The sequence below is a fragment of the Trachypithecus francoisi genome, unplaced genomic scaffold (genome assembly GCF_009764315.1).
Source record: "Trachypithecus francoisi isolate TF-2019V2 unplaced genomic scaffold, Tfra_2.0 Lachesis_group14, whole genome shotgun sequence".
Taxonomy (NCBI): domain Eukaryota; kingdom Metazoa; phylum Chordata; class Mammalia; order Primates; family Cercopithecidae; genus Trachypithecus; species Trachypithecus francoisi.
The window spans coordinates 39,998,498-40,020,120 of record NW_022681459.1 but is presented as its reverse complement, the minus strand read 5'-3'; the positions used below and the strand labels follow the sequence as shown (position 1 = coordinate 40,020,120).

At 52.2% G+C, this 21,623-nt stretch overlaps 2 pseudogenes; one reads left to right on the top strand and one right to left on the bottom strand.

Moving 5' to 3' along the window:
• The first annotated feature begins 34 nt into the window (after positions 1-34).
• LOC117096523 lies at positions 35-11,244 on the top strand (annotated as a pseudogene).
• Positions 11,245-12,210: 966 nt separating this feature from the next.
• LOC117096522 lies at positions 12,211-21,600 on the bottom strand (annotated as a pseudogene).
• Between the last annotated feature and the right edge of the window lie 23 nt (positions 21,601-21,623).

Sequence of the window (21,623 nt, the reverse complement as noted above, 5' to 3'; positions counted from 1 at the left end):
CAGGAGTGCGGCGGGGAGGGTGGGCCGCCACTGAATGCGCCTGCGTAGTGGCGTCCTCTTCCCTTACCATTACGTGCAAGCACCTTCTCTCCAGCAAGGAGTGAGCGTGCGCCTAAGCAGGGCGCTTAGTGCCGCCTTGGAGCGCCCCCTAGTGGGACACCGGCGCGGATAAGACAATTGTACGCTTTCTTGCAACAGGCAAATTTTACTGAGCGTTCAGTGCATGCCTGGCACTGGGATGGGTGCTGCCCCCTAAGCGAGTATGACCAATGCTCGGCCAGGGCCTCCCTAGGCCCTGACCACCAAGGAGCGGGCCCCTGCGGTCAGCCACTGCCGCCTGGGAGGCCGGGCACTGGCGCTGCAGGGAGAGGGCGGCGGGCGCAACTGGTAGGGGGTACGGTGGGAGCGCCCACGCAGGGCGCAGTGCCTGGGCCGGGGCGCGCGGCGCCCCCGGGCTGGAGGCTGCCCGGCAGAAGCTCTCACTGCGGCGGGAGAAGGCGCGGAGCGCTGAGGAGATGGAGCTGTAAGAGCTGGCGCAGGTGGTGGGCGGCACCATCGACCTCCAGGTGTTCAAGTGAGCTGGACAGATGGCGGCCGCGCGCCCCCCTACGCCGCGACCTGTGCTCTCCCTGTCAGTCCGGGCTCGCTGGTCCGGAGGAGCCTCTCGCCCTTGTCGGGTGTTCAGGGAGGGGCCCGGGTCCGCGCCGGGCGGGCAGGGCTCACCGGCCCGGCGTCTGTCCCTGCCAGGACCCTGGTGGACCTGCTGAAGTTGAAAATGGCCCCCTGGCCGTCTTCCAGATGCTCAAGTCGATGTGTGCCTGGCAGAGGTTGGCGAGCGAGCCCCAGGACTCTGCGGCCGTGTCTCTGCTCACGTCGAGCGTGCCCGAGACCCTAAGTCAGAGCCGGGCCCGTCATCCCTGCCCCAGTGGCGGAGCGGGGAGGGGCAGGCGCGGCACAGCGACGGCTTGGGCCTGAATGATCACGCCTTTCTGTCGGCCTCAGCCGAGCCCCTGCAGGGCCCATCCGTGGGCTCTGCTCCCTGGCCTCGCTGCTATCCTTAGGAGACACGTCCAGGCCAGGTGGACCCAGAGCGCGTGTCCCAGGATGCTCCAGGCCGGCAAGGGCTCCTCTGCCTCTTCACTCATACCTTCATTCCACAAAGTCAGGAATCAAGACGACGTTGTGGAATGACGACTTTGTGCTAGGCGCGTTGGCTCACGCCTGTAATCCCAGCACTTTGGGAGGTCAAGGCGGGAAGGTTGAGACAGAGTCTCACTCTGTCGCCAGGCTGGAGTGCAGTGGCGCGATCTTGGCTCGCTGCAACCTCCGCCTCCCCAGTAGCTGGGACTACAGGCACCCGCCACCACACCCAGCTAATATTTTTGTATTTTTAGCAGAGACAGGGTTTTACCATGTTGGCCAGGATGTCTTGATCTCTTGACCTCGTGATCCGCTCGCCTTGGCCTCCCAAAGTGCTGGGATTACAGGCGTGAGCCACCGCGCCCGGCCCCCACAAAAATAAAAGTTTTTTTTTTTTTTTTTGAGGCAGAGTCTCGCTCTGTCGCCCAGGCTGGAGTGCAGTGGCTGGATCTCGGCACACTGCGAACTCCGCGTCCCAGGTTCACGCCATTCTCCTGCCTCAGCCTCCCCAGTAGCTGGGACTACAGGCGCCCGCCACCTCGTCCGGCTAGTTTTTTGTATTTTTTTAGTAGAGACGGGGTTTCACTGTGTTAGCCAGGATGGTCTCGATCTCCTGACCTCGTGATCCGCCCGTCTCATCCTCCCAAAGTGCTGGGATTACAGGCTTGAGCTACGGCGCCCGGCCAATAAAAGTTTTTTTAAAAGACAGTTTTGAGCCAGGATTGGTGGCTCAGGCCTGTAATCCCAGCATTTTGGAAGGCTAAGGCCGGCGAATCATTTGAGGTCGAGTTGGAGACCAGCCTAGCCAAAATGGTAAAACCCTGTCTCTACTAAAAATACAAAAATTAGCTGGGAGTGGTGGTGCACACTTGTTTTTTTTTTTTTGAGACGGAGTCTGGCTCTGTCACCCAGGCTGGAGTGCAGTGGCCGGATCTTAGCTCACTGCAAGCTCCGCCTCCCGGGTTCACGCCATTCTCCTGCCTCAGCCTCCCAAGTAGCTGGGACTACAGGCGCCCACCAACGCGCCCGGCTAGTTTTTTGTATTTTTTAGTAGAGACGAGGTTTCACCATGTTAGCCAGGAGGGTCTCGATCTCCTGACCTCGTGATCCGCCCGCCTCGGCCTCCCAAAGTGCTGGGATTACAGGCTTGAGCCACCGCGCCCGGCCTGGTGCACACTTGTAATCCCAGCTAGTCTGGAGGCTGAGGCAAGAGAATCGCTTGAACCCAGGAGGCGGAGGTTGCAGTGAGCTGCGATTATGCCATTACACTCCAGCCTGGGTGACCGAGTGAGACTCCTCTCAAAAAAAAATTTTTTTTTAATTAAAAATTTAAAAAAGAAAAAAAGCACAGTTTTGGTCCCTGTCTTGTGGCATTACAGCCACCAGGGAAGTGCCCAGGAAGCAGGGCAGCAGAGGTCTTCCCACCACCCCCTGCCTGTACCCGACCTGGGCCCAGGTTCCTGTGCAGGGGCTTCACCAGCCCTGGCCAGCTTCCCTCTGGGGATTGCAGGATGGGAGTCAGAGGCAGAACTCCCAGGGGGCAGAGACCTGTGGGACCTGAAGGGCCTCCTCTGTCCAGCATGGTGGCTGGGGCTGACCAGCAGATGCTGAGGCCTTGATTTGTCATGGAGCCTCGGTCCCTGCTCATCCTCCCCACGTGTTGCTTCTGCTCCTGACGGCTCCCTCTGAAAGGCAGCAGAACCTCCCAGGCCACTGGAAGGAGGCCCAGAGCTGGCTCCCTGCCTGGAAGCATGAGGACACCCACACAGGCATCCTGAGAAGGGGTGGAGAGCACGCTGTCCCCATGGGGGCAGGGCCTGGGCACCCATTACCATCCCCTGAGAGGCCCCAGGCAACTGTGCACTGGCCTCACTGACCCCATGCTCTGTTCTCTTTGTGTCTCTCTGTAACCTCCAGAGGCCTCCTTTCTCTCTGCCAGGAACAGTAGCCCCACTGCGAGGCCCACTTTTTCCTCGGGCCCTCGGCCTGCAGCCTCTCGGGTTCTGCCCCACAGCCTGGCTGCCACACACTCACCTTTCTCTCCAGCCCTGCCCCATTCCCTCCGCCTCTCTTGCTGCCTGTTCTTTCTCAGGTCGCGTTTATTGACTTATCTCTGGGGGTTGGTGCTCTCCCTTGTTTCCATGGAAAGTGCCTGGCCCCAGGAGGCAGGAAAATCTGTAAGTTGCAAGGGCAGGACCATGTAGGCCATCGCTGCCCTGCAGCTTAGCGACAGGGCACGATTTGTGGCTCTGTTTATTAGAGACATGGTATGGCCCACAGTTGGGCTGGCATCCGGGGATAGGATCAACACCCCACACCCCAGAGGTGAACTGTGGTGAGTGAGACTTGTGCCCTGTAAAGAACTCCCCCCACCCCAGGAGAGGACAGCAGGCCGAGGGGTGGTGTGCTGTGCTGGAGAGCACAGCCCCAGGCGTGACAAACACCTCGGCCTCTTAGAAGCTATCCTCTCTCCCGACAGGAAGTCTGGAGGCTGAAACAGAGGCTCCCGCCCTCCCCAAGCGTCCTGGGCAGCACCACACAGATGCTGTGTGCTGGTCCCCTGACCACACTCCAGCACCCAGCCCCCTTGCTCGCCTCACTCCTGAGATGGGGCCACCTTCCAGGTGTCACCAGCTGTGATGAGACCAGGGACCCAGCACCAGGGGCCTGTGAGAGCCCAGGGGGCTCTGGTCACACCTCCTGTATGCTCCTCCCCACAGCGCCCACCTCACTGCCACCCAGAGCTCAGGCCCAAGGGAAGGTGGAAAGAGGCTGAGGGACAGGCCGGGGTAGTGCACGGACTGCAGGCTGAGATGAGCAATTGAAGGACAGGTTTGCAAGGGGAAGAACAAACTGGGAACAGAGTCCTTGTCATTCCAGGGGATATTGCCACTCAGTCAGGAATTCTGGGTGCTGGGCCCAGCTCTCAGTGCAGAAAGCCTGGCAGGGAAGTGAGATGGTCACACTTGGTCCAGTGAGAGGTGGCGAGAAAAACCACCAGTGATGGAGACAGGAGGAGGTTTCTGAGCAGGAGAGCAGTAAGGGTTACACAGGGTGGGATAGGAGGGGTCAACAGGGCCACGGAGGTGTGAGCTGGGGTGATGGGAGGCGGTGGGTGAGGCAGAGTGCTGTCCAGGTGCTGGGCCCAGGGCGGGAGGAGGGAGATGGCAGGACACAGTCAAGATGTATTCAGGGGCCAGGCACGGTGGCTCATGCCTGTAATCCCAGCACTTTGGGAGACCAAGGTGGGTGTATGGCCTGAGGTCTAGAGTTAGAGACCAGCCTGGCCAACATGGCAAAAACCCATCTCTACAAACAAACAAACAAAAATTAGCCAGGTGTTGTGGCATAATCCCAGCCACTCGGGAGGCTGAGTCATGAAAAACACTTGAACCTGGGAGGCGGAGGTTGCAGTAAGGTGAGATCACGCCACTGCACTGCAGCCTGGGAGACAGAGCGAGACTCCATCTCAAAAAAAAAAAAAAAAAGATGTATGCGGGAGTCGTGGCTCTGGGAACACGGGCATAGAGGGACCAGAAGGATCAGGGGTGCCATGTGAGTGAAGGGGGGCTCCAAGAGAAGTGGGAGGAAGCCCAAAGCACGAGGACAGGAGTGACCTGGCCTGCTGGACCCCTCAGGGTCTTTGCTCTTTGAGGGCTCTGTCCTGTAAGCTGGGCAGCAGAAGGCCAGGATATGAGGGCACAGAGGCCCTGGGGGGATGCCCTGTGGGGAACCTGGGGAGAAGGTGGAGGGGAGTGGGGCAGAGATGGGGCCACTCCAGGAGTGTGCTGCGGAGTGAGAGGTAGAGCCAGCAGATGGGATACCGAGAGCTGTCTGATGCCCGCATGTTGCAACATCTGAACACACGGAGCTCCGCTGTCCCAGTAATGGCAGAATCTGGAGAACATAAGGGGATGTTGTCAGAGTGATCCACCTGGGGGACATGGAGGCCATGGATTTCACACATGACTCAGGTGTGGAGTTCTCCAGGCCGTGGGCCAGGCCCACTCAAGCCTGCCTCTGTGAACTGCAGCAGGCGCCCAGGCTTCTCTGGATGCCTGTCCCCAGCCATCCAGAGAGCCTGCAAGGACCACCACCAACAGGCTCATTCATACCCACAGGGAGGGGGAAACAGAAGACCCCAGAAGAACAGGGGGTGATGCTTGTCGTGGTGAGGGTATGGAGTCATTGAGGGAAAAGTAAATTCAGTCAAGCGGTCTTTTAAGTTTAGGGAAACTACACATTTTTAAAAGTTGTCCAGAGCCAGGAGCGGTGGCTCAAGCCTGTGATCCCAGCGCTTTGGGAGGCTGAGGCGGGTGGATCACAAGGTCGAGATCCAGACCATCCTAGCTAACACGGCGAAACCCCGTCCCTATTAAAAAAAATACAAAAAAAGAAAAATTAACCGGGCATGGTGGCAGGCGCCTATAGTCCCAGCTACTGGGGAGGCTGAGGCAGGAGAATGGCGGAACCCAGGAGGCGGAGCTTGCAGTGAGCCGAGTTTGCACCACTGCACTCCTGCCTGGGCGACAGACCGTGAACTCTGTCTCGAAAACAAAAAAGTTGTCCAGAGCATGTAAGATGATGACATTTGCTATGTGGAAGCCGTGAGTCTCACATGAGCTGTGCTGCCTGATGCAGGAACCACGAGCTATATATGGCTGGCATGGTCACTGCACTGCGTGTTATGCACAGCAGGTGCCAAGGGACTGGTACAAAAGTGAATACAGGGCATGGTGGCTCACGGCTATAATCCCAACACTGGGAGGCAGAGGCAGGAGAATCACTTGAGACCAGGAGTTCAAGACCAGCCTGGGCAACATAGCAAGATCCAGTCTCTACAAACAAAAGAACAAAAGTGAATGCAGTCCAGGCGCAGTGTCTCATACCTGTAATTTCAGCACTTCGGGAGGCTAAGGTGGGTGGATCACTTGAGTCCAGGAGTTTGAGACTGGCCTAGGAAGTATGGTGAAATCCCATCTCTATTTAAATAAAAAGGAAAAAAAAGTGATTGCAACATTTTATGAATAACTTATGTACTGATTACATGTTGAAATTATAATATGTTGGATATTTTGGGTTAATTGAAATATATTATTTGAATTAATTTCACTAGAAATTTAATTTTCTAGTGGTTACCAGAAAATTTTAAATTGTGGCTGGGGGCGTTGGCTGATGCCTGTAATCCTAGCACTTTGGGAGGCTGAGGCTGGTGGATCACCTGAGGTCGGGAGTTTGAGACCAGCCTGACCAACATGGTGAAACCCTGTCTCTACTAAAAACACAAAATTAGCCAGGCGTGGTGGCGCATGCCTGTAGTCCCAGCTACTTGGGAGGGTAAGGCAGGAGAATCGCTTGAGCCTGGGAGGCAGAGGTTGTGGTGAGTGGAGATTGCACCATTGCACTCCAGCCTGGACAACAAAAGCAAAACTCCGTCTCAAAAAATAAAAATAAATAAAGAATTGCATGTGTGGCTCACACCCCTGGCTCGGGGTTGCTGAAGGCGTGTCGTGAATGTGCTGGAGCAGCACTGTCCGACGGGAGCATTAGGTGAGCCACAGACTAACGGGTCTGCTGTGCAGCCCCCCGCCCCGCTGGTGAGACACCACTGTTGATGCCACCTGCCCTGGCTGTGGCTGCTTCTCAAGCAGGGCCAATGGTGGTTTCCTTCCCTCTCAGTTCTCTCACCTCACCTCTGCCCGTTTTCCTTCCTAACATAAATGTTGGTCAGCCCATGTCGCCGCAAGGTCGCGCTGCCACTACAAAACCAGAAAGGCCACCCTTGGGGACCAGCAAGAAGGGACAGATCCTCATTCCCCAGCCAGCTCTGCCCAGATGGGAAACGGTAGGGAGCCAGGCTCGCATAGGCCACACCAAAGGTAAATGGCAGAGGACGTCCCACCTTGGTCTGGCCCACTCCGCAGTTTCAGGGATTCCCCAGATCATGGGAGGCTGACAGGCAGCTGCATTTTGGGGTTTGCTTCGTTAGGGGCTCACAGAATGCGGAGTGGCCACCAGCTGGTTTCAGAGTAGCAGGAGCACTGACCTTGAAGAGAATGAGCCAGGCTGTTTTTGGTTTTGTTGTTTTTTTATTTTTATATTTTTAAGTTTTGTTAATCTAATTTTTTTGTTTTTAGAGGTAGTCTCCATCCCTCCCTCCCTCCCTGCAGTGGTGCAATCATGGCTCACTGCAGCCTCAAACTCCTGGGTTCAAGTGATCCTCCCACCTCAGCCTCCTGAGTAACTGGAACTACAGGTGCAGGCCACCACACACGGCTTTTGTTTGTCTTTTTTTGGGGGGGAGGTTAGAGATAGGGTCTCACTTTTTTGCCCAGGCTGGTCTTGAACTCTTGGCCTCAAGGGATCCTCCTGCCTCAGCCTCCCAAACCACTGGGATTACAGCGTGAAGTCTGTTTTAACGTTCAGTGGACATTGACTATTTTTGGTTCATAGGAGGACCCTCCAGGGACCAGGCCTGGGGGTATCAGTCACCCCAACCTCCCACCCCAACCTGCAGCCACACTTGGTTCAACCCCACTGTCCAACCCGTCTGACTCAGTAGCCCCTCCAAGGGAGCAGAGCTAAAAAAGCTGGTTTTCCCACTGCAAGACACTGTAGGCCATTCCCTTCTGGGCCTCCTCATCCTTCATAAAGTGGGGAGGCTTGAACAGGGCTCCCCACTAACCCCAAGAGCACATGATTGTTGAAGGGTTCCAGAATTGTTTTCTTTTCTTTCTTTCTTTCTTTCTTTTTGTGTGTGTGTGTGTGTGTGTGAGCAACAAGGCTGTTTATTTCGTATTTCCCAGAATTGTTTTCTTAATATCCATTATGGCTTAAAGTTATGTTGGTTTCATATTTCCAGGGTTTGTCAGCCCTGTCAGATTTAAAGATAAGCATTATTAGTCAGGTGTGGCCACATGCTTGCAGTCCCAGCTACTGCTTGAGGCCATGACTTCAAGGCTGCACTGAACTGTGATTGCATCACTGCACTCCAGCTCAGGTGACAGAGCAAGACTCAGTCTCTAGGCCTGGCGCGGTGGCTCACGCCTGTATTCCCAACACTTTGAGAGGCCAAGGCAGGCAGATCATGGGGTCAGGAGTTCGAGACCATGGTGAAACCCCGTCTCTACCAAAAATACAAAAAAAAAAAATTAGCCGGGCACAGTGGCGAGCACCTGTAGTCCCAGCTACTCAGGAGGCTGAGACAGGAGAATGGCGTGAACCCGGGAGGCGGAGCTTGTAGTGAACCGAGATGGTGCCACTGCACTCCAGCCTGGGAGACAGAGCGAGACTCGTCTCAAAACAAAACAAAACAAAATAAAAAAAGACTCAGTCTCTAAAAACCAAAAAAAAAAAAAAATTTTAAACCCTTATTGGCCAGGCACTGTGGCTCACGCCTGTAATCCCAGCACTTTAGGAGGCTGAGGTGGGTGGATCATAAGGTCAGGAGATCGAGGCCATCCTGGCTAACACGGTGAAACCCCATCTCTACTAAAAATACAAAAAAATTTAGCCAGGTGTGGTGGCAGGCACCTGTAGTCCCAGCTACTTGGGAGGCTGAGGCAGGAGAATGGTGTGAATCTGGAAGGCGGAGCTTGCAGTGAGCCGAGATCACACCACTGTACTCCAGCCTGGGTGACAGAGCAAGACTCCATCTCAAAAAAAAAAAAAAAAAACTTCTTTCCTCCTTTCTGTTTCCCTCTCATGCTTGTTTCCAAAAGGGACCGAGTCATTACTGAGGGGAAGAGAGGAAGTTCAGATGGCACCAAGCTGAAAGGAAGCTAGCTCTGAGTTAGGCCCAGGTCTGCAGGCTGCCCTGCCGTGTGCTGTGGGGAGGTGGGAGTTAGTCACCCTGAGAGCACGTGGGCACCTAAACACCACGGCTACAGACGATCTGACTCTGTCTGGCCTGGCCCGCAGAGGGACTGTGGCCTCAGAGGAGGATGCTGGCCCATTGTGGGAGCTGCTGCAGGGTGGTGGGGCCCATCTGCTCATGGGAGACGGTCCAGTCAGTGGAGACTAAAATAATGGCAGTTTGTACCAAAGGAAATACATAGTGGCCATTCTCTGCCTTGTGCCTTTTTCACGAGTCACTGGTAGACTGAGGTGGCCAAACTTCACCCACCACATGCTTCTGGCTGCGCCCCTCCTTGGTTCTGGGCAATCCTGACTCCATCTTTCTTGAGTTGAGTGTGCCAAGCTGACAGAGTTCCAAGCATGACACCACCATAACCTTCATCACTCACTGAGCAGCAAAGATCTCATTCTCTGAAGAAGAACTCCCCAGAAACTCTCACAAGAAGGTTGTCCTATCCCTGCAGGGGTTTGGGGAGAATTTTGTTTTCAGTATTGGCGTGGAAAGGGAGCTGGAGTGACCTCTGGAGTAGCCAAGATCCATGGCGTCTCAGACACAGGAGCCTCCACTTGTTCAAGGTGACAAATGGTGAAACAGAAATGTCCTGATGGATCCCTAAAACACCTGGTTACATCTTTTCTCCAAGAGCGCGGTTTCCCGTTGCCGGCTATTTGACTAAACTTGGTAAGAGGCCAGGGAAGAACCAGGATTGAGGCTGGGTGTTCTGTTGGCTGAACTGTCAGCTGGTGTCACCCCAAAAGTGGTGGCAGGAGAGCTCCCACAAGGGACTGCTCCAGACCTTCCACTTGGGTGACCGAGAGCCAGTTGGGATGAGAGCCAGTGGGATTCCCAACGCAGAAGCATTTAACACCAGGGTGGTCAGTCCAAAGCATTTGTTAGGAGAACTTCCATACTCACAGGGCTGCAGTGTGGCCTCACGAGGGACAGCCAGGAAGGAGGTTTCTGCCTAGGCATGCTGCAGTGTGGGGGCGGGGTGTGGAATTTATATGAGGGTGCAAGGAATTTGGCTGGGGGGGGGACCAGTTTCCACATGCTTAGCAACATGTCAGATCTTTCAGTGTTTCAGGCAACAAACAACATGTTTATCAGTGTCTGGTAAGAAGCAAGGCCCCAGCTAGGGTTCTAGCCTGCAGGGGGAACATGCAGCTGACCAGGTCACAGAGCAGTCAAGGCACATTCTTGGTCAGGACAAAGGAAAAGGTGGGGGGACAAAATGGAGGACACATGCCCTGGTTACAGCCCATGGGACAGACCGGGCTGGAGCAGAGGAGAGCCCTGGCCAAGGCACTCCACATCAGGGTCTGTGACCCCACGGGCAAGCCGTCTATGCAGGCACATTTGTGCCTTGGAGGGTCCTCTCAGTCTTGCTGATGCCGACAACATCAAGCCCAGGGAAATCCATCCATCAAAATAAAGCTCTGGCCCAAGTGTGGTTGCAGATCTTCCTATCTTCACAAAAAAAGAGTAAGCAAATGACAAATCAAGGGAAATCTGAACTGGTGGTCTTCATCTGAGACTCTCTGGTGGTCAGAGGGACACAAGCATTCAGACCACAGCAGGAACCCAGTCATGAAATCCAGTAGCTAAACCTAAAAGCAAGAGCCTTGACCACTGTTTGCAGAACACTGGGGTCGGTAGGAAACAATGTGAGAACTTCCAAAATCAAAGTCGGAAACCCGATTCCAGTACTTGGTGACTGCGGTGTTTCTTGCCTGTCACCGTCTGAGGCAGCTCAGATGTACAGTTCAGCGTGAACACACCTAGAGGGTGAAGCGGCAAGTCCCTGCTGCTGCTGGCACCATCAGGGCAGACCAGGTTCCTTGTCCAGGCCAGGTATGGACCAGCCACGCTTACCCTTCCCTAAATAAACCCCTGGCCAAAGGCTTCTGGGGCATGACCTGCCTTTGGCGGTTCTGAGCCTCAGGACTCGGGACTGATACAGGGCCTTCAGCTTGAAGTGGCTTTGAGGGAAATGTGCAGACACAAACGTTGCTCAAGGAGCACAGTTCCGTAGGTGCTGCAGTTACAGGGCTCGCTCGTTCCTATTGGTTGTGCTTTGTGTCTCCTCAGGGAGAAACAAAGGCAGCACCTCCCTCAGGGGAGCGGTAGCCCTGTTGGAATGCAGCGGCCGCAAAGGATCCAGCCAGGGGACACCCTGCCAGCCCAGCGCTACCAGGCTGCCCACATGGGGCAGGCCTGGGAAGAGCCCTATGCGGGGCAGCACCTAGGATGGGCCCGAGACGTGTCAGACCACTGTCCCCAGCAAAGGCTACATGTTGTCTCCTTCAGTTGATAATAAGCCTTTCTGAGACGCAGAAGGTCCGGGTCACATGTTCTCTGCTGTTTTTTGATGATATTATGGCACAAACTTACAATGAGGTTTTTGTGCAGGTCCTGGTTGTGCCACAGCTGAACTAACCAGGTCACTTCACCGTGAGTCAACTTCCCGGAGCTGACTTTGGTTCTGAAAAAAAATACCTGGATTCCCAGGTCTTCTATAAACAGACGTCAACATGCTTCACTTGAAGTGCGAGGTTTTCTACCAAGACAGCTGACAGTGCTGAGGGGCAAGGTGACCGCGTGTGTGCCTAGAGGGCAAACGCTGCCTTCCACATTACCGTGGAGCAGTGGGGGTCAGGATGGGTGTGTTGTGACCTTCTGTGGGTCACAAATACTGTGGAGAACTCAGTAACACTCCTTCCCCCTTCTAAAATGTCCTGACCTTACACATTTGACCCACAGCTTTAGGGATTTCATGGACAAGCCCCATTCACATACCTCAGATTTAAACACTCTACTTCTAGGCTCTTCTTTTTAGCCAGCACATCCCATTAATAGACAAGCCCCAGAAAGTGCAAATTCAGTTGAAACCCTGACTTAGCTTTCCTAGAATTGAGGAAACCTATCCACTGAACGCTTGGCTTGGAAAAACACTGTTTCCCCTGGGTCAAGTACTTCCATGGCAGCTCCTTAAGGACATACACTCGTGCTGCACCCCAACCCCGTGCCAGCAGGGCAGGCTGGGACCCCACTGACTGTCCACGCAGGCTCTGGGGTCCCACCTGCTCCTGTAGGCAGAGCCAAGCAGCACGACACACAGAGGTCTTGGTTTTGTAGAGAAACTTTAATTGCAAACAGCTTGAAAGCAGCCATGGTGGGGGTGGCAGGAGAGAGTCCACCGCACCCTCCCCTCGCTATTCTTCACCTTCTTCAGCCTCCGCTTCCACGGAATCCACACCCACCTCTTCATAATCCCCCAGAGCTGCCAGGTCCTTTTTTTTTTTTTTTTTTTTTTTGAGGCGGAGTCTCGCTCTGTCGCCCAGGCTGGAGTGCAGTGGCCGGATCTCAGCTCACTGCAAGCTCCACCTCCCGGGTTTACGCCATTCTCCTGCCTCAGCCTCCCGAATAGCTGGGACTACAGGCGCCCGCCACCTCGCCCAGCTAGTTTTTATATTTTTAGTAGAGACGGGGTTTCACCGTGTTAGCCAGGATGGTCTCGATCTCCTGACCTCGCGATCCGCCCGTCTCGGCCTCCCAAAGTGCTGGGATTACAGGCTTGAGCCACCGCGCCCGGCCCGCCAGGTCCTTTTGAGCCTCAGAGGATTCCCCGTCCGCCATGCCTTCCCCCGTGTACCAGTGCACAAAGGCCTGCCTGGCATACATGAGACCAAACTTATGGTCTAGACAGGCCTAGGCCTTGGTGATGGCTATGATGTTACTTAGCATGCACATGGCGCATTGCAACTTGGCCAGATTTCCCCCAGGGACCACCGTCAGGGGCTGGTAGTTAATGCCCACCTGCCAGAGAAGGGAAAGAAAGCAGTCCATGAAGCTTGTAACAAACCTAGAAAAGGTGGCTACTTTTCCTCACACAGAAGACACCCTGTAGGTGACCAGGAGAATGCTCAGTTCACCCCACAAACCTCACTAAGCCCTTCTCTGTGCCAGGCAGGGTGACGGTTCCAGACAAGGAGTAAAGAGAAAGGAGCCTTGAGGTGGCCACCCTGGCAGGGTCCCAAGCTGCCTGAAGGGCTGTGTCCTAGCAACTGTGACATGTGATAGGTGCCCAGGTGAAGACTGTCTTCCCTCTGAAAATGTACCCTGCCTGTCCTCCTTATAGATTATTTACTCCAGAGGGTTTTACAAGATAGTCATGAAATTCCATAGCTAAACTTGTTCCACCCAGATAGATTCTGAGTACACAACTGTGATACCACGGGGAAGGTCATACCCCATGCTGTCCCACCAAACAAGCCGCTGTGAAATATGCAAAGGTGACAGGTCAAAGATCACTTGAATGAAGCTACCGCAGCAGCAAGAGTAGTCCGTGTGCTTGCTAGAGTAGGAAGTGACATGCCACCACACCTGGGAACCAAAAGAGAAGCATTCCAAGTTTCAGAACTTGGGAATAACACGTCCTGAGTAGTGCATGGGGTCAACTAGAGCAGTGGTCAACAAACCCGTTCTATAAATGACAAGATCATACAAATTCTAGGCCTTACAGGCACATGGGCTCTGTCACACCTACCCCACTCTGAGGCTGGACAGCAAAATCGATCTGCAATGAAGGGGTGTGGTGACTGTGTTCAGACAAAACCTTACTTACAAAATTAGGTGGCTAGTCCAGCAGCCACGCTAACCCCTGAAGGAGAGGAAGAGAAGCCCAGAGTAGCAATTCCCAGTCAGAGCTGACTGCAGTGGTCTCCCCAGAGGCAGTGGGTGTCTGAGCCAGAGGAGGCAGGGAAAGCAAAGCAGAGGACCCACAGGTCTGATAGAGGAAGAGGCGACAGGATTTAGTCACCAACTCCTGGAAAAGCTGAAAGGGGACCACAAGCTTTCTTCCATGTGTCAGTGGAAGGTGGCGACAGATTTTCTGTCTGAGGCAAACACAGGCCACAACTACTAGGCTTCCCAAAAGAGAAATAAAGACGGTGCTGTTTTCATCAAAAAAGATTCTTGATAGTCTCTCTTTAAATCAAACACTCCAAAGGACATTTACATTGGATATAATTTCTACAGACATTCTGACTGTGCCTTCACGGTCAACAACGAAGCCACCTACGACATATGTCGGCACAACGTGGACATACTTACATGAAGTAGGACTTAGTGAGAGCAGTTTACAACGATGCCCAAGTTAAAATACATACACCATCCACATGATTCCCCAAAATGCCCATAAAATTTCTACTAAGTTCAACCTATCTTTTTCACACAAATTCTGCTATCCAAGCAAGGGACACCAAAATCATCCAAAAAATACCTTAGTCTTAAAAAAACACAAAAACTTCACCACATATATATAGTGTGATGACTCACAAAGGAAGTTCAAAAGACACCACTGAATTAATTATCACTCTGGTTCACTGATTGATGCCCACGAGCCTAGCCCATGGAACAGGGGCAGGTGACAGTTCCAGACAAGCAAAGGATGCGGGCCTTCACAGGCAGCATTATTCTGCAGGTCTGCTGCTTCCCGACAGCACAAGGACTCCACCTCACCCAGTCCTACCTTACATCCAGTCGGACACCAACCCACAAACTGGTTAGTGCGCTTGCTCTTGATGGTGGCGACAGCTGCACTGACATCTTTGGAGACCACATCCCCGTGGTACAACATGCAGTAGGCCATGTACTTGCTGTGGCGAGGATCACAGCGACCATCCGATTGGCTGGCTCGAAGCAGGCATTGGCGATCTCGGCCACGGACAGCTGCTCGTGGTAGGCCTTCTTGGCTGAGATGACTGGGGCATAGTTGGCCAGGGGGAGGTGGATATGGGGATACAGCACCAGGTTGATTTGGAATTCTGTCAGATCCACATTCAGGGCCCCATCAAATCACAGGGAGGCCGTGATGGAGGACACGATCTGCCCAATCAGATGACTGAGGTTGGTGTATGTGGGACACTCGATGTCCAGGTTGTACCGACATGCCATAGGTGGCTCTGCCGTCGACCATGAAGGCACAGTCAGAATGTTCCATGGTCGTGTAGGTGGTCAGGATGGAGTGTAGGGCTCCACCATGGCCGTGGAGACCTGGGGGAGCTGGGGAAATGGCAAATTCTAGCTTGGACTTCTTCCCATAGTCCACCGAGAGCCACTCCATGAGCAGAGATGCGAACCCAGAGCCAGTGCCGCCCCCAAAGCTGTGGAAGATGAGGAAGCCCTGCAGTCCGGTGCACAGATCCACCTGAGAGAAACCAGACAATGTGAGCCAATGCCCGTGGGAGCCACACCACCAACCTCCACCAAGCCAGGGCCACTTCTCTTTGCCTCTGAGAGTGGATATGGATTCAGACTATCCATAATGAACACGCATCACACTTTGAAGCAAAGAAAAGCAGACAATACAGATCTATGCACAAATCACTACGCACACTTCATAGTAAGACGTTGCAGACTCAGTCGGACTCAAGATGCTGCTCTAAGTGTTGCGAAAATGACCTTCCCTTCACCATCCAAGGCCTGTTCTCCCGTGCAGGACAACGTCCACATGAAGCCTTCTCCTTACCAGTTTGTGGATCTGGTCCAGGACCAAGTCTCCTTGCCGATGGTGTAATGGCCTCTGGAGTAATTACTGGCTGCATCTTCCTTGTCAGTGATCAGCTGCTCCGGGTCGAAGAGCTGCCTGTAGGTCCCTGTGCGCACTTCATCTACAAAGAGACCACATGTGCTGTGAGCTTTTAAGGCCTACTGTACACCAAGGTGGACACGTTCCAGGACTGTTCACTTCTACAAAGTACATGCTGTTCAAAGTACATGAGCTACATGTTGTAGGTCAACAGTGGCAGTGTCTGGTAGAAAATGTCTCTGTGTGGGGCCAGGCATGGTGGCTCACGCCTGTAATCCCAGCACCGTGGGAGGCCGAGGCGGGAGGATCACAAAGTCAGAAGATCGAGAGGCCAACATAGGGAAACTCCATCTCTGCTAGCTCTTAAAAGGGTAGAATAACAAACTAAAATAGAAGGGAGAAGGTAAATAGAAGGGAGAAGGCTGAGTGAGGTGACTGACACCGGTAATCCCAGCGCTTTGGAAAGCCAAGGTGGGAGGATTGCTGGGGCCCAGGAGTTCTGCAGTGAGCTGTGATTGTGCCACTGCATTCCAGCCTGAGTAACAGAGTTCTTAAAAAAAAAAAAAAAAGTTTATTATTGCTACATTTAAGACGTCAGCCCTGGAGCGGAGATTTGAGTTGCTTTAAATATACACTGTTAATTAGCAGCAGTTACAAAATGCTGTTTTATGTTAGTTTTTATGTTATTTTGTTTTATTTTATTTATTTATTTATTTTTGAGACACAGTCTTGCTCAGTGGCAGGATCTCAGCTGACTGCAACCTCTGCCTCCCGGGTTCAAGCGATTCTCCTGTCTCAAGCTCCTGAGTAGCTGGAAAAGGCACGTGCCACCACAACTGGCTAATTTTTATATTTTTAGTAGAGACTGGGTTTCACCATGTTGGTCAGGCTGGTCTCGAGCTCCTGACCTCCTGATCCACCTTCCTCGACCTCCCAAAGTGTTGGGATTACAGGCGTGAGCCACCGTGCCCAGACTATTTTATTATTTTTTGAGACAGGGTCTCACTCTGTTGCCCAGGCTGGAGTGCAGTGGTGAGATCATGGCTCACTGCAGCCTTGAACCTCCTTAGGCTCAGGTGATCCTCTCATCTCAGCCTCCCATATAGCTGGGACTACAGGCATGTGCCACCATGCCCAGTTAATTTTTTGTATCTTTTGTAGATACAGGGTTTCGCCATGTTGTCAGGGTTGGTCTCAAACCCCTGGGCTCACGTGACCTGCCTGCTTCAGCCTCCCAAAGTGCTGTGATTACAGGCGTGAGTCACCATGTCGAGCCTGATTCATTCATTCTTTTTTTTTTTTCTTTTTTTGAGATAGAGTTTCGCTCTTTTTGCCCACGCTGGAGTGCAATGGTGCGACATCTTGGCTCACCTCAACCTCCACCTCCCGGGTTCAAGCGATTTTCCTGCCTCAGCCTCCTGAGTAGCTGGGATTACAGGCATGCAACACCATGCCTGGCTAATTGTTGTATTTTTAGTAGAGACAGGGTTTCTCCATGTTGGTCAGGCTGGTCTTGAACTCCCGACCTCAGGTGATCCACCTGCCTCGGCCTCCCAAAGTGCTGGGATTACAGGCGTGAGCCACCGCGCCGGGCCATTCATTCATTTTCTTTTTTTTTGAGATGGAGTCTCGCTCTGTCGCCCAGGCTGGAGTGCAGTGGCCGGATCTCAGCTCACTGCAAGCTCCGCCTCTCGGGTTTACGCCATTCTCCTGCCTCAGCCTCTTGAGTAGCTGGGACTACAGGCGCCCGCCACCTCACCTGGCTAGCTTTTTCTATTTTTTAGTAGAGACGGGGTTTCACTGTGTTAGCCAGGATGGTCTCGAACTCCTGACCTCGTAATCCGCTCGTCTCTGCCTCCCAAAGTGCTGGGATTACAGGCTTGAACCACCGCGCCCGGCCATTCATTCTTTTTTTTTTTTTTTGAGACGGAGTCTCGCTCTGTCACCCAGGCTAGAGCGCAGTGGCCGGATCTCAGCTCACTGCAAGCTCCGCCTCCCGGATTGACGCCATTCTCCTGCCTCAGCCTCCCGAGTAGCTGGGACTACAGGCGCCCGCCACCTCGCCCGGCTAGGTTTTTGTATTTTTTTTTTAAGTAGAGACGGGGTTTCACTGTGTTAGCCAGGATGGTCTCGATCTCCTGACCTCGTGATCCACCCGTCTCGGCCTCCCAAAGTGCTGGGATTACAGGCTTGAGCCACCGCACCCGGCCCCGGCCATTCATTCTTAAAGATAGTCTTTACTTTCTTGAATATCCACTGTGTATTCGCTTCTGGGAAAGCACAGGAGGAGACATGCAGGCTTACCCCTAGCTCATCACTGGAATGCAGCACCCCATTCTGGCTTCTCCCCAGAGGGTGGTCAAGCAGACCCTTAACTTTCCCTCCTAAGAAGACAGCAGGGAAGAGAGAGGAAGCTCCTCCAGTGGAATGAGACACATGAGGTCCGGAGTTGGGCCTTTTCTGTGGGCTTTGGGGACCTCTGAACAGTGCAATCAGGTCTGCCCTTAGAAGGGTGCTTTGGCGCAAGGAGAGGCAGGGAGGGAGTTCTGCAGAGGGCCACGGAAACCAGAGGAGGCCACTGCCCCCACTGCCCCTTCTCCCCAGGAGGGTGAATCATTCCGTATTAGTCAGCTCCAGGTGCCATAAAAAAATACCATCGACAGAGCAGCTTAAACAACAGACATTTATTTTCTCTCAGTTCTGGAGGCTAGAAGTCCCAGAAGCCTCTCTTCCCGGCTTGCACGCAGCCACCTTCGCACCATGTCCTCCCACGGGGTGGGGGGAGGTAGCACCCAAGCTCTCTGTCCCCCAGGCTGGAGTGCGGTGGCCGGATCTCAGCTCACTGCAAGCTCCGCCTCCCGGGTTTACGCCATTCTCCTGCCTCAGCCTCCTGAGTAGCTGGGACTACAGGCGCCCGCCACCTCGCCCAGCTAGTTTTTTGTATTTTTTTTAGTAGAGACGGGGTTTCACCATGTTCGCCAGGATGGTCTCGATCTCCTGACCTCGTGATCCGCCCGTCTTGGCCTCCCAAAGTGCTGGGATTACAGGCTTGAGCCACTGCGCCCGGCGCTCTCTGGTCTCTTATAAGGACACTAATCCTGTTGGATCAAGGCCCACCCTTATGCCCTCACTTAATCTTCATCATCTCCTTATAGGCCCTTGCCCCAAATACAGTCACACTGGGGACTAGAGCCTCAGCGTCTAATATTGAGGGGGATACCATTCAGTCCACAGCCCTCCCCTTCCTCAGAGCTCCAACCACATCATGCACAGAACTCAACTGTAGCCTGCATCACACGGTGCTCTTCAGTAGAGGTATGCATTGCGCAGTGACTAGGATACATTCTCAGAAATGCATCATCAGGCAATTTCGTTGATGGGAGAACATCATAGAATATGCTTAGACCAGCCTAGATGGTGCGGCCTACTGCACACCTAGGCCATATGGTACAGCATATTGCTCCTCGGCTACAGACCTGTACAGTAAGGATTTGTGTATCTAAACACAGAAAAGCTATGGGAAAAATATGGTATTAGAATCTTAGGGGACCACTGTCGTATATGCTGTCTGTCGTTGACCAAAACATTATGATATGCCACGTGACTGCCGTATTTGTTTTTCTGATTATAAAAGTAACACATATTCCCAGTAGAAAGTGTGGAAAATCGCTGGGCACGGTGGCTTATGCCTGTAATCCCAGCACTTTGGGGGGCTGAGGCAGGCGGATCACAAGGTCAGGAGATCAAGACCATCCTGGCTAACACGGTGAAACCCCATCTCTACTAAAAATACAAAAAATTAGCTGGGCGTGGTGGTGAGTGCCTGTAGTCCCAGCTACTCCGGGAGGCTGAGGCAGGAGAATGGCGTGAACTCGGGAGGCAGAGTTTGCAGTGAGCCGAGATCGCGCCACTGCACTCCAGCCTGGGCGACAGAGCGAGACTCCGCCTCAAAAAAAAAAAAAAGTATGGAAAATCTAAAAACAAAAAGAACATAAAATCATTCAAAAACCTGCAGCTTACAGATAAACATTATTAATATTTCAGTTGGGCTTTTTTGGTCTTTTTTTCTTGTGTGTATATATTCATACTTTCATTTATTTATTTATTTATTTTTGAGACAGACTCTCACTCTGTCACCCAGGCTCAAGTGCAGTGACACAATTTCGGCTCACTGCAACCTCCACCTCCCAGGTTCAAGTGATTCTTGTGCCTCAGCCTCCAGAGTAGCTACATCATATTTGTACTTTTTTAATACCACTAGGTTCAACCAGTATATTTTTTGCAACAGCTTTCTTGAGATGTAATTCACATGCCACATAAATAACCCTTTAAAATGTAAAATTGAGTGGTTTTTAGCATACGCATAGAGTTGCACATCACCACAATAAATTTTAGAACATTTTTATCACCCCCTTGCAAAGAAATTCATATCCTTTAGCTGTCAACCTCCAATCCCTCTGTTTCTCTACGTCTAGGCAACTTATCATCTACTCTCGGTCTCTATAGATTTGCGTACTCTGGATGTTTCATATAAATGCAATCATGTAACATGTGGGCTTGTGACTGGCTTCTTTCATTTAGCATCATGTTTCCTAGTTTCATCCATTTTTAGCATGTTTCAGTACTTTTCCTTCTTTTCGAAACAGTTTTATTGAGACGCCATTCACATGCCATACCGTTCATTCCTTTAAAGTATATATAATTCAATTGCCTTTAGAATACGCAGTTATGTAGCCATCACCACAATACATTTTTAGAACATTTTTATCACCTCCAATTCCTTTTTATTGCCAAATAATATTCCATTGTATGGATATACCACATTGTATTTATCCACTGGTGGGCATTTTTACTCTTAGAATATTATAAATAATGTTGTTATGGATATTCGTGCACAAGTTCTTGCGGGGACATATGTTTTCATTTCTTGTAAGTACCTAGGAATGGAATTAATGGGCTATATGGTAATTATATGATTAAGCTTTTGAGGAACTGTCAGATAATCCACGTGATTGATTGATTTTAAAGACAGGGTCTTATTGTATTGCCCCAGTTGGTCTCCAACTCCTGAGCTCAAGCAATCCTCCTACCTCAGCCTCTGAATGGCTGGGACTACAGGCAAGTACCACTGCACCCAGCTGCCATGTGATTTTTTTCCTCCTAATTTTCTCAGTTAACATTAATCATGTACATTTTCATGAATTGTTAAGCGTCCTTTGAGCATGTGGCTTTTAACATTTGCAGAGTTCCAAATTTTAGTTGGCCAATCCCGTTATTGGGGACACTTCCGATTTTCATCATGATAAACAGCATTTCCACGGGCTTTTTTTTTTTTAAGACAGATTTGTGCTCTTATTGCCCAGGCTGGAGTGCAGTGGTGACAACTGCAACCTCCACCTCCAGGATTCAAGCGATTCTCCTGCCTCAGCCTCCCGAGTAGCAGGGATTACAGGTGTGTGCCATCACGCCTGGCTAATTTTGTATTTTTAGTAGAGCTGGGGTTTCACCATGTTGGTCAAGCTGGTCTCGAACTCCTGACCTCAATGATCCACCCACCTTGGCCTCCCAAAGTGCTGGGATTACAGGTGTGAGCCACTGTGCCCAGCCCCATGAGCATCTTTAGGCACCAATCTTTTATTTAGGCATCTCTGGTTATTTCTCTAAAGCACATTAGTCAAATAATTGTATAAAAGGGCACAGGCAGTTTTGAGGCTCTCAGTGCATAATGATAAATTGCCTTCCAAAAAGTCTGTGCCCGTTTGCATTCTCAAAAGTACAGTGTGTACCCCCTCCTTATATTTTAATAGTTTCCTGAGGTCACCAGAACATGAACATGGGGAAGGCAGGGACTTGCTTGGGCATCTTGGATACCACACCCAGGTCAATGTGCAGTACTTAGTAGAGGTTTGTGTGACATGAATGAGTGAGAGCACATGAAAGCCCAGATGAGTGCAGGGTCCGTGGGGCACAGCGGAGAGTACAGGTGTGTGAGCACCGTGAAGGCCAGCTCCATAGGACTTAGCACACTGCTGACGT